We start from the raw sequence: 10000 nt of genomic DNA, 5'->3' as shown, positions 1-10000 counted from the left end.
TAAGCCGCAGGCTCCACTCCTGGTGGTGCCCTTCCGTCAATTCCTTTAAGTTTCAGCTTTGCAACCATACTTCCCCCGGAACCCAAAAGCTTTGGTTTCCCGGAGGCTGCCCGCCGAGTCATCGGAGGAACTGCGGCGGATCGCTGGCTGGCATCGTTTATGGTTAGAACTAGGGCGGTATCTGATCGCCTTCGAACCCCTAACTTTCGTTCTTGATTAATGAAAACATACTTGGCAAATGCTTTCGCTTCTGTTCGTCTTGCGACGATCCAAGAATTTCACCTCTAACGTCGCAATACGAATGCCCCCGCCTGTCCCTATTAATCATTACCTCGGGTTCCGAAAACCAACAAAATAGAACCGAGGTCCTATTCCATTATTCCATGCACACAGTATTCAGGCGGGCTTGCCTGCTTTAAGCACTCTAATTTGTTCAAAGTAAACGTGCCGGCCCACCGAGACACTCACTCAAGAGCACCCTGGTAGGATTGCAACGGGGTCCGCCTCGGGACGCACGAGCACGCACGAGGCGCGTCGCACGCCTTCGACTCGCCCCACCGGCAGGACGTCCCACGATACATGCCAGTTAAACACCGACGGGCGGTGAACCAACAGCGTGGGACACAAATCCAACTACGAGCTTTTTAACCGCAACAACTTTAATATACGCTATTGGAGCTGGAATTACCGCGGCTGCTGGCACCAGACTTGCCCTCCAATAGATACTCGTTAAAGGATTTAAAGTGTACTCATTCCGATTACGGGGCCTCGGATGAGTCCCGTATCGTTATTTTTCGTCACTACCTCCCCGTGCCGGGAGTGGGTAATTTGCGCGCCTGCTGCCTTCCTTGGATGTGGTAGCCGTTTCTCAGGCTCCCTCTCCGGAATCGAACCCTGATTCCCCGTTACCCGTTACAACCATGGTAGGCGCAGAACCTACCATCGACAGTTGATAAGGCAGACATTTGAAAGATGCGTCGCCGGTACGAGGACCGTGCGATCAGCCCAAAGTTATTCAGAGTCACCAAGGCAAACGGACCGGACGAGCCGACCGATTGGTTTTGATCTAATAAAAGCGTCCCTTCCATCTCTGGTCGGGACTCTGTTTGCATGTATTAGCTCTAGAATTACCACAGTTATCCAAGTAACGTGGGTACGATCTAAGGAACCATAACTGATTTAATGAGCCATTCGCGGTTTCACCTTAATGCGGCTTGTACTGAGACATGCATGGCTTAATCTTTGAGACAAGCATATGACTACTGGCAGGATCAACCAGGGAGCTGCGTCAACTAGAGCTGAGCAGCCGGCCGCCCGGGAGTGTGTCCCGGGAGCCCGCGCGAACACGCAAGCGTCCGCTCAATTATTCTGCAAACAGGAGGAGGCTGAGCTCCCCTGCACAATACACCTCGAAACCCTCTCAGGTCCCGGCGGCGCGCAGCGCCGTCCTAAGTACTTGGTCGGGTTCGAGAGAGGCGCAATCGCCCGGAGTTTGGCGAGTAGACGCTTTAGGTGCGACCACCCGTGCTCCCAACTGAGCTTGCCGCTGCCGACAGAGGCCCGGGAGCGTGCTGTCGTGGCATTGCCGGCGGGAGACAACACGCGCCACCTACGGTGGCCGGCAGCTCCAACGCCAGCGCCACAGAAGGACAAAAGCCCCACTTGGGTGCCGAAGCGAACTCTCCCAGCACAGCGCACGCGCCAACACGTCCGCACAGCTGCGATACAATCCACCTGCGAGAACCGCAGAGGCGACCGAGCAGCAGACGGCGTCGCGGCGCCGAGCGCCGGGCGGCGGCGCATCCTCAGCGCACACAGTCCTCAATCGGACCAGCACACTGCAGATGTCCACCGCGCTTCGCACCGGGCCCGCGAGGACCTACTTTGGCCGCACGGCGCCGCGTGCAGGGTGCGCCGGCGCGCAGCTGCGCCGCCTGCCGCCTCCGTCGGCCGGCGCGCCTGCCACTGGCCGCCCCCACCAGCCGGCTGTAGCGCGTGCGCCCACGCACCGCGCGGCCAGCACGCCGGGAGGCCCCCCCTCACCGGCCGGGGACGGTCCCACCCAGCCACCGCCGCGTATCGCTTCACACCCACATGCCATTCACGTTCGTGGGCATGGTGGGTATCGCTGAAACAACCGGTTGGTAGCTCAACCGATCGTCGCCATCACTGATTCACCTCTAGCGAGAACAACCGCACCACAACGGTTTACCAGTTCTTCATTTGCGTAACGTCACCAGCAAACGTAGACGTCCATCGCCATTTGCAAATTCAACGATTGTTGCATGCCTGTGTCAGGTGTCACGACACACTATGTCTGCCCACATACACGCAACAACATGTGCACGCTTAGCGAACACGTGGAAGGTGGCCCCCGTACGTATGCGATGTCCATTGCGCGAACGACTGTCAACCGGCCTCTGTCGCATGTCGCAGATGTGGAACGCAGTGCACCATGCTATCACGGTGTGTGAGAAGAGACGACTACGTCTGACAACACGCGCCACTACATCAACAGACGGCTCATGGTGATCGCCATCCACGGCATACCATACTGCAATCCAGCTCTTATAGGGAGACGACACGTAGCTGAGTGCACAATATTTGGACCGTATGGTTCGCCGTTGTTGGCGCAGTCGTGGTACGGTCACACATGTACCACGATGTATCATTCAGTACATGAGGACCAATGTGCAGTACAGTGTGTGATTTGGACGTACAACATCAGCGGACAGTTGACACAAGCCGTACCACAACGTAGGCTGTGCTTCGCCATGCGAATGCCAATGAACAACTGCGAAGGGCATTGAGCATGTACGTCCTGCTGCCGTCCGCATTACAGTGTATAGCTGCAAGGTGTTTAACATGAAGCGATACTCTGGGGACCGGGCAGTGCGAGTAGCAAACTATATTGCGGGGGTTGCAGTTAGGCAACACTACACTAATTTAACGCGTCGTATGACAATTACAGAGCAGGTTAAGGCCCAACGTGTGTTGGGTTAAGGCGCAACGTGGGTTGGGTTAAGGCGCAACGTGGGTTAGGTTAAGGCGCAACGTGGGTTGGGTTAAGGCGCAACGTGGGTTAGGTTAAGGCGCAACGTGGGTTAGGTTAAGGCGCAATATAGGTTAGGTTAAGGCGCAATATAGGTTAGGTTAAGGCGCAATATAGGTTAGGTTAAGGCGCAATATAGGTTAGGTTAAGGCGCAATATAGGTTAGGTTAAGGCGCAATATAGGTTAGGTTAAGGCGCAATATAGGTTAGGTTAAGGTACAATATGGGTTAGGTTAAGGCGCAATATAGGTTAGGTTAAGGTACAATATGGGTTAGGTTAAGGTACAATGTGGGTTAGGTTAAGGTACAATGTGGGTTAGGTTAAGGCGCAATATAGGTTAGGTTAAGGTACAATATGGGTTAGGTTAAGGTACAATGTGGGTTAGGTTAAGGTACAATGTGGGTTAGGTTAAGGTACAATATGGGTTAGGTTAAGGCGCAATATAGGTTAGGTTAAGGTACAATATGGGTTAGGTTAAGGCGCAATATAGGTTAGGTTAAGGTACAATATGGGTTAGGTTAAGGTACAATGTGGGTTAGGTTAAGGTACAATGTGGGTTAGGTTAAGGCGCAATATAGGTTAGGTTAAGGTACAATATGGGTTAGGTTAAGGTACAATGTGGGTTAGGTTAAGGTACAATGTGGGTTAGGTTAAGGTACAATGTGGGTTAGGTTAAGGTACAATGTGGGTTGGGTTAAGGTACAATGTGGGTTAGGTTAAGGTACACATTGTTGTAAGGAAAGGTGTATTGGGGGGGGGGGGGCGGCGGCGGCGGCGGCGGCCGGTTTGTTGATTGTGATTATAGTAAGTGGATGCCTGCGGCATCATCTGATTTGCCACGTCAGGATGCACCTTTGGCTCATGACAGGCGGCGCTCTGATTCCATGCTTGTGGCAGACCTGTGTCTTTCATTCCTGCCATTGTTTGTGTGCTGTGACAGGAGGCAGTATTGTGATGTTGGGTGTACCCCTGTGTAGGACATGTGTGGGTGTTGGTGGCTTAGCTGAGCAATGGTGGTTGTCGGAAGGGTGGGGTATTCTGTTTTGTGAGTGGACCTCCCGGTCTGGTTATGATAGTGTGGATTGTCTAATGTGGCGGAGAGGATGCACTGGGTGTTGTTCCATGCTGGTGCTTACATATTGTCTTTGTGCCTGTTACAGGCAGAGAGTAGTGCGTGATAAGAGTGTCTGGCTGACGTGTGGTTGTGATTGTGAGCAGAGTCTTTCAGCATGTATACGGACAGTTGTATACATTATCTGTATTTTGATGGCTCTATCTATTACTAATCAGCGCCGTGTATACGTTTCATCCGGTTCCAGTCGAAACTGTTGTATCTCTGTACATTAGTGACACGGCGAGGCCGCCATGTAGTTACTCGTCTCGGCAGCTTCCACCGGTGTATGGCAAATGATTATAAGGAATCAGTCTAGTCGTCAATACCGATAGTGTGACGTCACATGTCTGGGGTGGGGGACGCTGCGCCCTTCCGGTGGGTCATGGCCTAGGAAGACTCTTCCCACGCAGGGGGGCTTGGACTGTCATTGACTCTTCCGAGTAATATACTTGCCGTACGTTTTTGCGACTGCGAGTGCAACGCTCACCGGTACCGAAATGGATGGAGCGCCTCCTAGCTGCCGCTGAGCATCTGCATTCGTACAGAGAGCAACGCGATCGCGTCTGTAGCTCGTACGTGGTACAGCTCGCAGCTCATGTATATGGACAGCGGGAATGTCGCATATTGGACATAACTCTTTTTTTTTTTTTTTTTTCTCTTTATTGTAATTTGGACACCCCATACAAGGTGGGCTGGCAGCGGAACAGTGTACTCCGCTCTTCAGCCATAAGCAGTACAAGAAAAAAGAAAGGGAGACAGACAAGTAACAGAATGGCGGTTAAAAAACAGGAGATACAATAGTTAAAAAAACATGAAGCCGTTCACACTTGACGAAACAAACAAGAAAAACCGTCGGCACGGGGCACAAACACTGACGAGGTAGATGACACACGTGAACGAAGGAGCGTGGACGGCGAAAAACACTGAGGCACAGACACGACGGCACAGACACTAATCCGAGGGCGATGATCTCCGGCGCGCGAAAGTTCACGATGCGTGTGCGAGTCCGGGGACCTGCCAAGAGAGGAGGAGGAGGAGGAGGAGGAGGAGGAGGAGGGGGAGAGGGAAAGCGAGAGGGGAGCGCAGGGACGCCACGGGCTGGGGAAAGAGGGGGGAGAGAGGAAGGGGGAGGGGAAGCCCGGAAGAAGAGGGGTGGAGGGAGGGGATGGGGGAAAAGGAGAGAGAAGGGAAGGGAAGAGAGAGGAGGGAGGGTGCCGCAGGGAAAGGACACCAGGAGGGAGGGGGGGCAGGGTCAAAGTTGATAGGAGGGGTAGATGGAGGGGACGAGGACATCATCAGGGAGAGGGAGCTGGCGGAAACCACCTTGGGAGAGGGTAAGGAGGGTGGAGAGATGGAGACCGGGTGGGACATGGGAGTACAGGCGCGGCAGCGGGCGGGGGTGGGAGAGGATCGGGGAGACGAGCGGGTGAGGAGGATCGAGTTTACGGGAGGTGTAGAGGATTCGTAGCCTTTCGAGGAAGAGGAGGAGGTGGGGGAATGGGATAAGGTCATACAGGATCCGCGTGGGGGAAGGGAGACGGATGCGATAGGCAAGGCGGAGAGCATGGCGTTCAAGGATTTGGAGGGATTTATAAAAGGAAGGGGGGGCGGAGATCCAGGCTGGATGGGCGTAACAGAGGATAGGGCGGATGAGGGACTTATAGGTGTGGAGGATGGTGGAGGGGTCCAAACCCCACGTTCGGCCGGAAAGGAGCTTGAGGAGACGGAGTCGGGAACGTGCCTTGGCTTGGATTGTCTGGAGATGGGGAGTCCAGGAGAGGCGACGGTCGAGGGTGACGCCAAGGTACTTAAGGGTGGGGGTGAGAGCGATGGGACGGCCATAAACGGTGAGATAGAAATCAAGGAGGCGGAAGGAGGGAGTGGTGTTGCCTACAATGATCGCCTGGGTTTTGGAAGGATTGACCTTGAGCAACCACTGGTTGCACCAAGCGGTGAACCGGTCAAGATGGGATTGGAGAAGGCGTTGGGAGCGTCGCAGGGTGGGGGCAAGGGCAAGGAAGGCGGTGTCATCGGCAAACTGGAGAAGGTGGACAGGGGGTGACGGCGGCGGCATGTCCGCCGTGTACAACAAGTACAGAAGGGGGGATAGGACGGAGCCTTGGGGCACACCGGCGGAGGGGAAAAAGGTGTAGGAATCGGTGTTATGGATGGTGACATAGGAAGGACGGCGGGAGAGAAAGGAACCGATCAGACGAACGTAGTTAATGGGAAGGGCGAAGGTTTGGAGCTTGAAGAGGAGACCGGAATGCCATACGCGGTCATATGCGCGTTCGAGGTCAAGAGAGAGGAAGATTGCGGAGCGACGGGAATTGAGCTGTTCGGAAAGGAGATGAGTGAGGTGAAGGAGGAGATCGTCGGAAGAGAAGGACGGCCGAAAGCCACACTGGGTAACGGGGAGGAGGCGGTGCTGGCGGAGATGCTGGTGGATGCGGCGGGTGAGGATAGATTCCAGGACCTTGCTGAAGACCGAGGTAAGGCTGATGGGACGGTAGGAGGAGACGGCGGACGGCGGTTTGCCAGGTTTGAGGAACATGAGGATACGGGAGGTTTTCCACAGGTCGGGGTAGTAACCGGTGGACAGGACTACATTGTAGAGCCTGGCCAGGGTGGAGAGAAAAGAGACAGGAGCTTCACGAAGGTGACGGTAGGTAACACGATCGTGACCAGGAGCGGTGTTGCGTTTGGTGCGGAGTGTATCGATGAGATCCTGTGTGGTGATGGGGGCATTAAGGTCCGTGTGTGGAATGTTGTCCAAGTACTGGAAACCAGGAGCGAGGGGAGGGACAGAGGTGTCAGTTCGATCGCGGATATCTGGGAAGAGGGAGTAATCGAACTGGGGATCATCAGGGATGGAAAACACATCGGACAGGTAGGAGGCAAAGTGATTGGCCTTACTAAGGGCGTCAGGGAAGGGGTGATCATCGTGGAGAAGAGGATAGTAGGGGGAGGGTTTAGTTCCGGTAAGGCGACGGAAGGCGGTCCAGAACTTGGACGAGTTTATAGGGAGGGTAGCATTTAAACGGGTGCATGTCTGTCGCCAGTCCCGGCGTTTCTTGGCCGCGAGCAAATTTCGAATGTGTCGCTGTAGTTGCCGGTGGCGTCGTAGGGTGTCCGGGTCACGTGTGCGGAGGAAGGCACGGTAGAGACGACGGGATTCACGGAGGAGGAGGACGGCCTGTGGTGGTAAGGTAGGACGGTGGGGGTGGACGGCAACAGTAGGGACGTGGGCCTCCACGGCCTCAGACAAGGTCTGCTGGAGAAAGGAGGCGGCATGGGTGACATCATCGGGACGGCGGTAGGCGAGAGGGTGGCTATCGACCTGAGTGGAGAGGGTATCCCGGTAGGCATTCCAGTTGGCACGGGAATAGTCATGGATGTACTTAGGGGGAGGGTCATGACGAGGGTCGGGGCGGGGGCGACGGCCGTCTGACACGGTGAGGAGGACAGGGAGATGGTCGCTACCAATAGGCTCCAGGACATCCACCGTAATGCGACCAAGGAGGTTGGGGGAGGAGAGGATAACATCGGGAGTGGAGTTGGATTCGGGACGGGTGTGCTGGGGGATGGGGATGAGGTCGCCTTGAAGGGAGGAGAGGAACCGATGCCACCGCCGTAACTGGGCAGCGGAGCGACTATGGATGTTGAGGTCGGCGGCGATCACATAGGAGGAGAAGGTACGGTCGATGTGGGAGAGGAAGTCGAAAGGAAGAGGGGCGTTGGGGCGGACATAGATGGTGGCACAGGTAATGGTAAGGCCGGGGAAGAAGAGACTAAGGATCAGGTGTTCGGTGGGGTCGGGAAGGAGAGGCTGGAGCCGAACGGGGATCTGGCGGTGGTGGCCAATGGCAACTCCGCCACGCGCAACTGGGAGGGGATTATCGGAGCGGTGGAGGAGATAGGGGGAGGTGGGGATGGAGTGGTGGGGTTGGAGGAAGGTTTCATTAAGGAGGAAGGCATCCACACGGTGGGTAGCAAGGGTGTGCAGGAAGAGGTTCTTGTTGGCGGGAAGGGAGCGGATATTGTTGAAAAGGATACGATGCTGTCGCGCCATTGGAAGGACTTAGACGAGGGTGTCAAGGCGGGAGAAGGTGAAATGGGCCTGGTTATTGGAAAAGGTGGCGTACATTTTAAGGTGGAATATGGAACGGGCGGCGAGGGAGATCTGTTGTAAGGTGTGGGGGCGCTGAAAGGGATGGACGTTTTGGAGGACAATGGTGAGGAACCTGATGATGTCCTCAGCAGTGGGGGGGGGACGAAGGGAATTGCCAGGAGGGGTGGGGGCGTCCAGGGGACGGACAGGGACGGTGAGTTCAGGAGTGGTAGGAGGAGGTCGGGCTTTACATTTTTGGGAGTAGGTGGGGTGGGGGAGGCTGCAGGTATTACAGGAGGGAGGGGATTGGAGGTTGGGGCACTGCCGGAGGAAGTGCGCTTGCCGACAATGCGGGCAGGTGGGGGCCTCGCGGCACTCGGCTGTTGGATGTGCATTGTAGCGCAGACATCTCTGGCAGCGCAGGGATTGAGGGGGGGAACGGGAGGGGTCGACTTTGAACCGCTGATTGAAGAGGAGGGCACCCTCCTTCAGGAGACGGTCAATGGAGGGGGCGTCCTCAGAGAAAACCCGCATAAGGCGGGTGGGGCCGGTCGCGTTGAAAATGCGGCGGACTGCCCGCACCTCCAGGGTGGGATGGGCCTTCAGCTCCGCCAGCACCTCCTCCTCCGTGATCGACGGGCTAAGCCGAGTGATCACGGCGGTGAGGGTCGGCGGGCGACGCGGGGGTTGGGGTTGGCGGGTAGGAGATGGGGAGGGAGCAGGGGTGAGGGTGGCGTGAGGACCAAAACGGGTGATGGGGAGGCGGGAGAGGATGTCAGTATGGAGGGTGGGGCTGGGGGAGGAGATAAGAACAGAATCCCGTCTGGGAGTAAGGAGAGATATGGGGGCGCCAGGGAAATGTTGGCGGAGGAGGAGGGAGAGATTCCGGGCCTCGAGGAAGGAAGGATCGGGATGGGACAGGAGATATTTGTAGAGACCGGGTGGGGAGGAGGAGGAGGAGGGAGCGGGGCCTGGTGGGGAGACGTCCATGGCATTTTGGGGTGGGGAAGGGGGGCGGGGTGGAGCCTTTTTAGGAGCAGAGGAAGTGGAGGCGCCACTAGGGCGTTTGACAGCGGCAGATGGGCGGGTGGTGACATGAGGGACGGGAACGATGGGGAGGTGGCGGGAAGGGACAGGTCCCGGCACGGACGCAGCAGTCGGCGCCGGAGAGAGTGACTGTGACGGTGCAGGCGAATGTGGCAGTGATGGTGATGGTGACGATGACGGTGGTGGCGGTGATGGCGATGGCGACGGCGACGGGGAGAGCTGGGCGTGGGCAGTGGCCCGACGGGCCACCACCCTAGCCGGAGCTGCAGTGACAGGCTGGGGGAGTGGGGGGAAAGGATCAGAACGAGAGGAAGAGGCGGGAGAGGGGGCGACAAAGAGCGAGGGCGAAGGGATAGAGAGGAGGGGAGGGATGGAAGGAGGGGGGTGGGACTGGGCACACCAAGTGATAGTGGTGGTGGCGGCGGAAGGGGACGTATACACGATGGCGGTGGTGGTAGTAGTGACGGTGGTGGTGGGGGCGGACATGACGACAAGAAGAAGAAAGAAAAACACAGCACTAAAGGGACAGGACACACACTGGGAGACGACGGACGGCGACGGCGACGGCGACGGCGACGGCGACGGCGACGGCGACGGCGACGGCGACGGCGACGGCGACGGCGACGGCGACGGCGACGGCGACGGCGACGGCGAGAGGCAGGGACGCTGCTGCCG

General features: G+C 56.9%; 1 non-coding gene across 1 annotated transcript in view; it reads right to left on the bottom strand.

Moving 5' to 3' along the window:
* Positions 1 to 1282, bottom strand: part of LOC126433220 (small subunit ribosomal RNA) — a 1910-nt gene extending 628 nt beyond the window's left edge. Inside the window, exon 1 of the ribosomal RNA XR_007578333.1 lies at positions 1 to 1282. This exon is cut by the window's left edge and continues 628 nt beyond it. This is a non-coding gene — a ribosomal RNA (small subunit ribosomal RNA).
* Between the last annotated feature and the right edge of the window lie 8718 nt (positions 1283 to 10000).

This window comes from Schistocerca serialis, unplaced genomic scaffold (assembly GCF_023864345.2).
Source record: "Schistocerca serialis cubense isolate TAMUIC-IGC-003099 unplaced genomic scaffold, iqSchSeri2.2 HiC_scaffold_1162, whole genome shotgun sequence".
Lineage (NCBI taxonomy): Eukaryota > Metazoa > Arthropoda > Insecta > Orthoptera > Acrididae > Schistocerca > Schistocerca serialis.
This window is presented reverse-complemented; position numbering and strand designations above follow the sequence as displayed.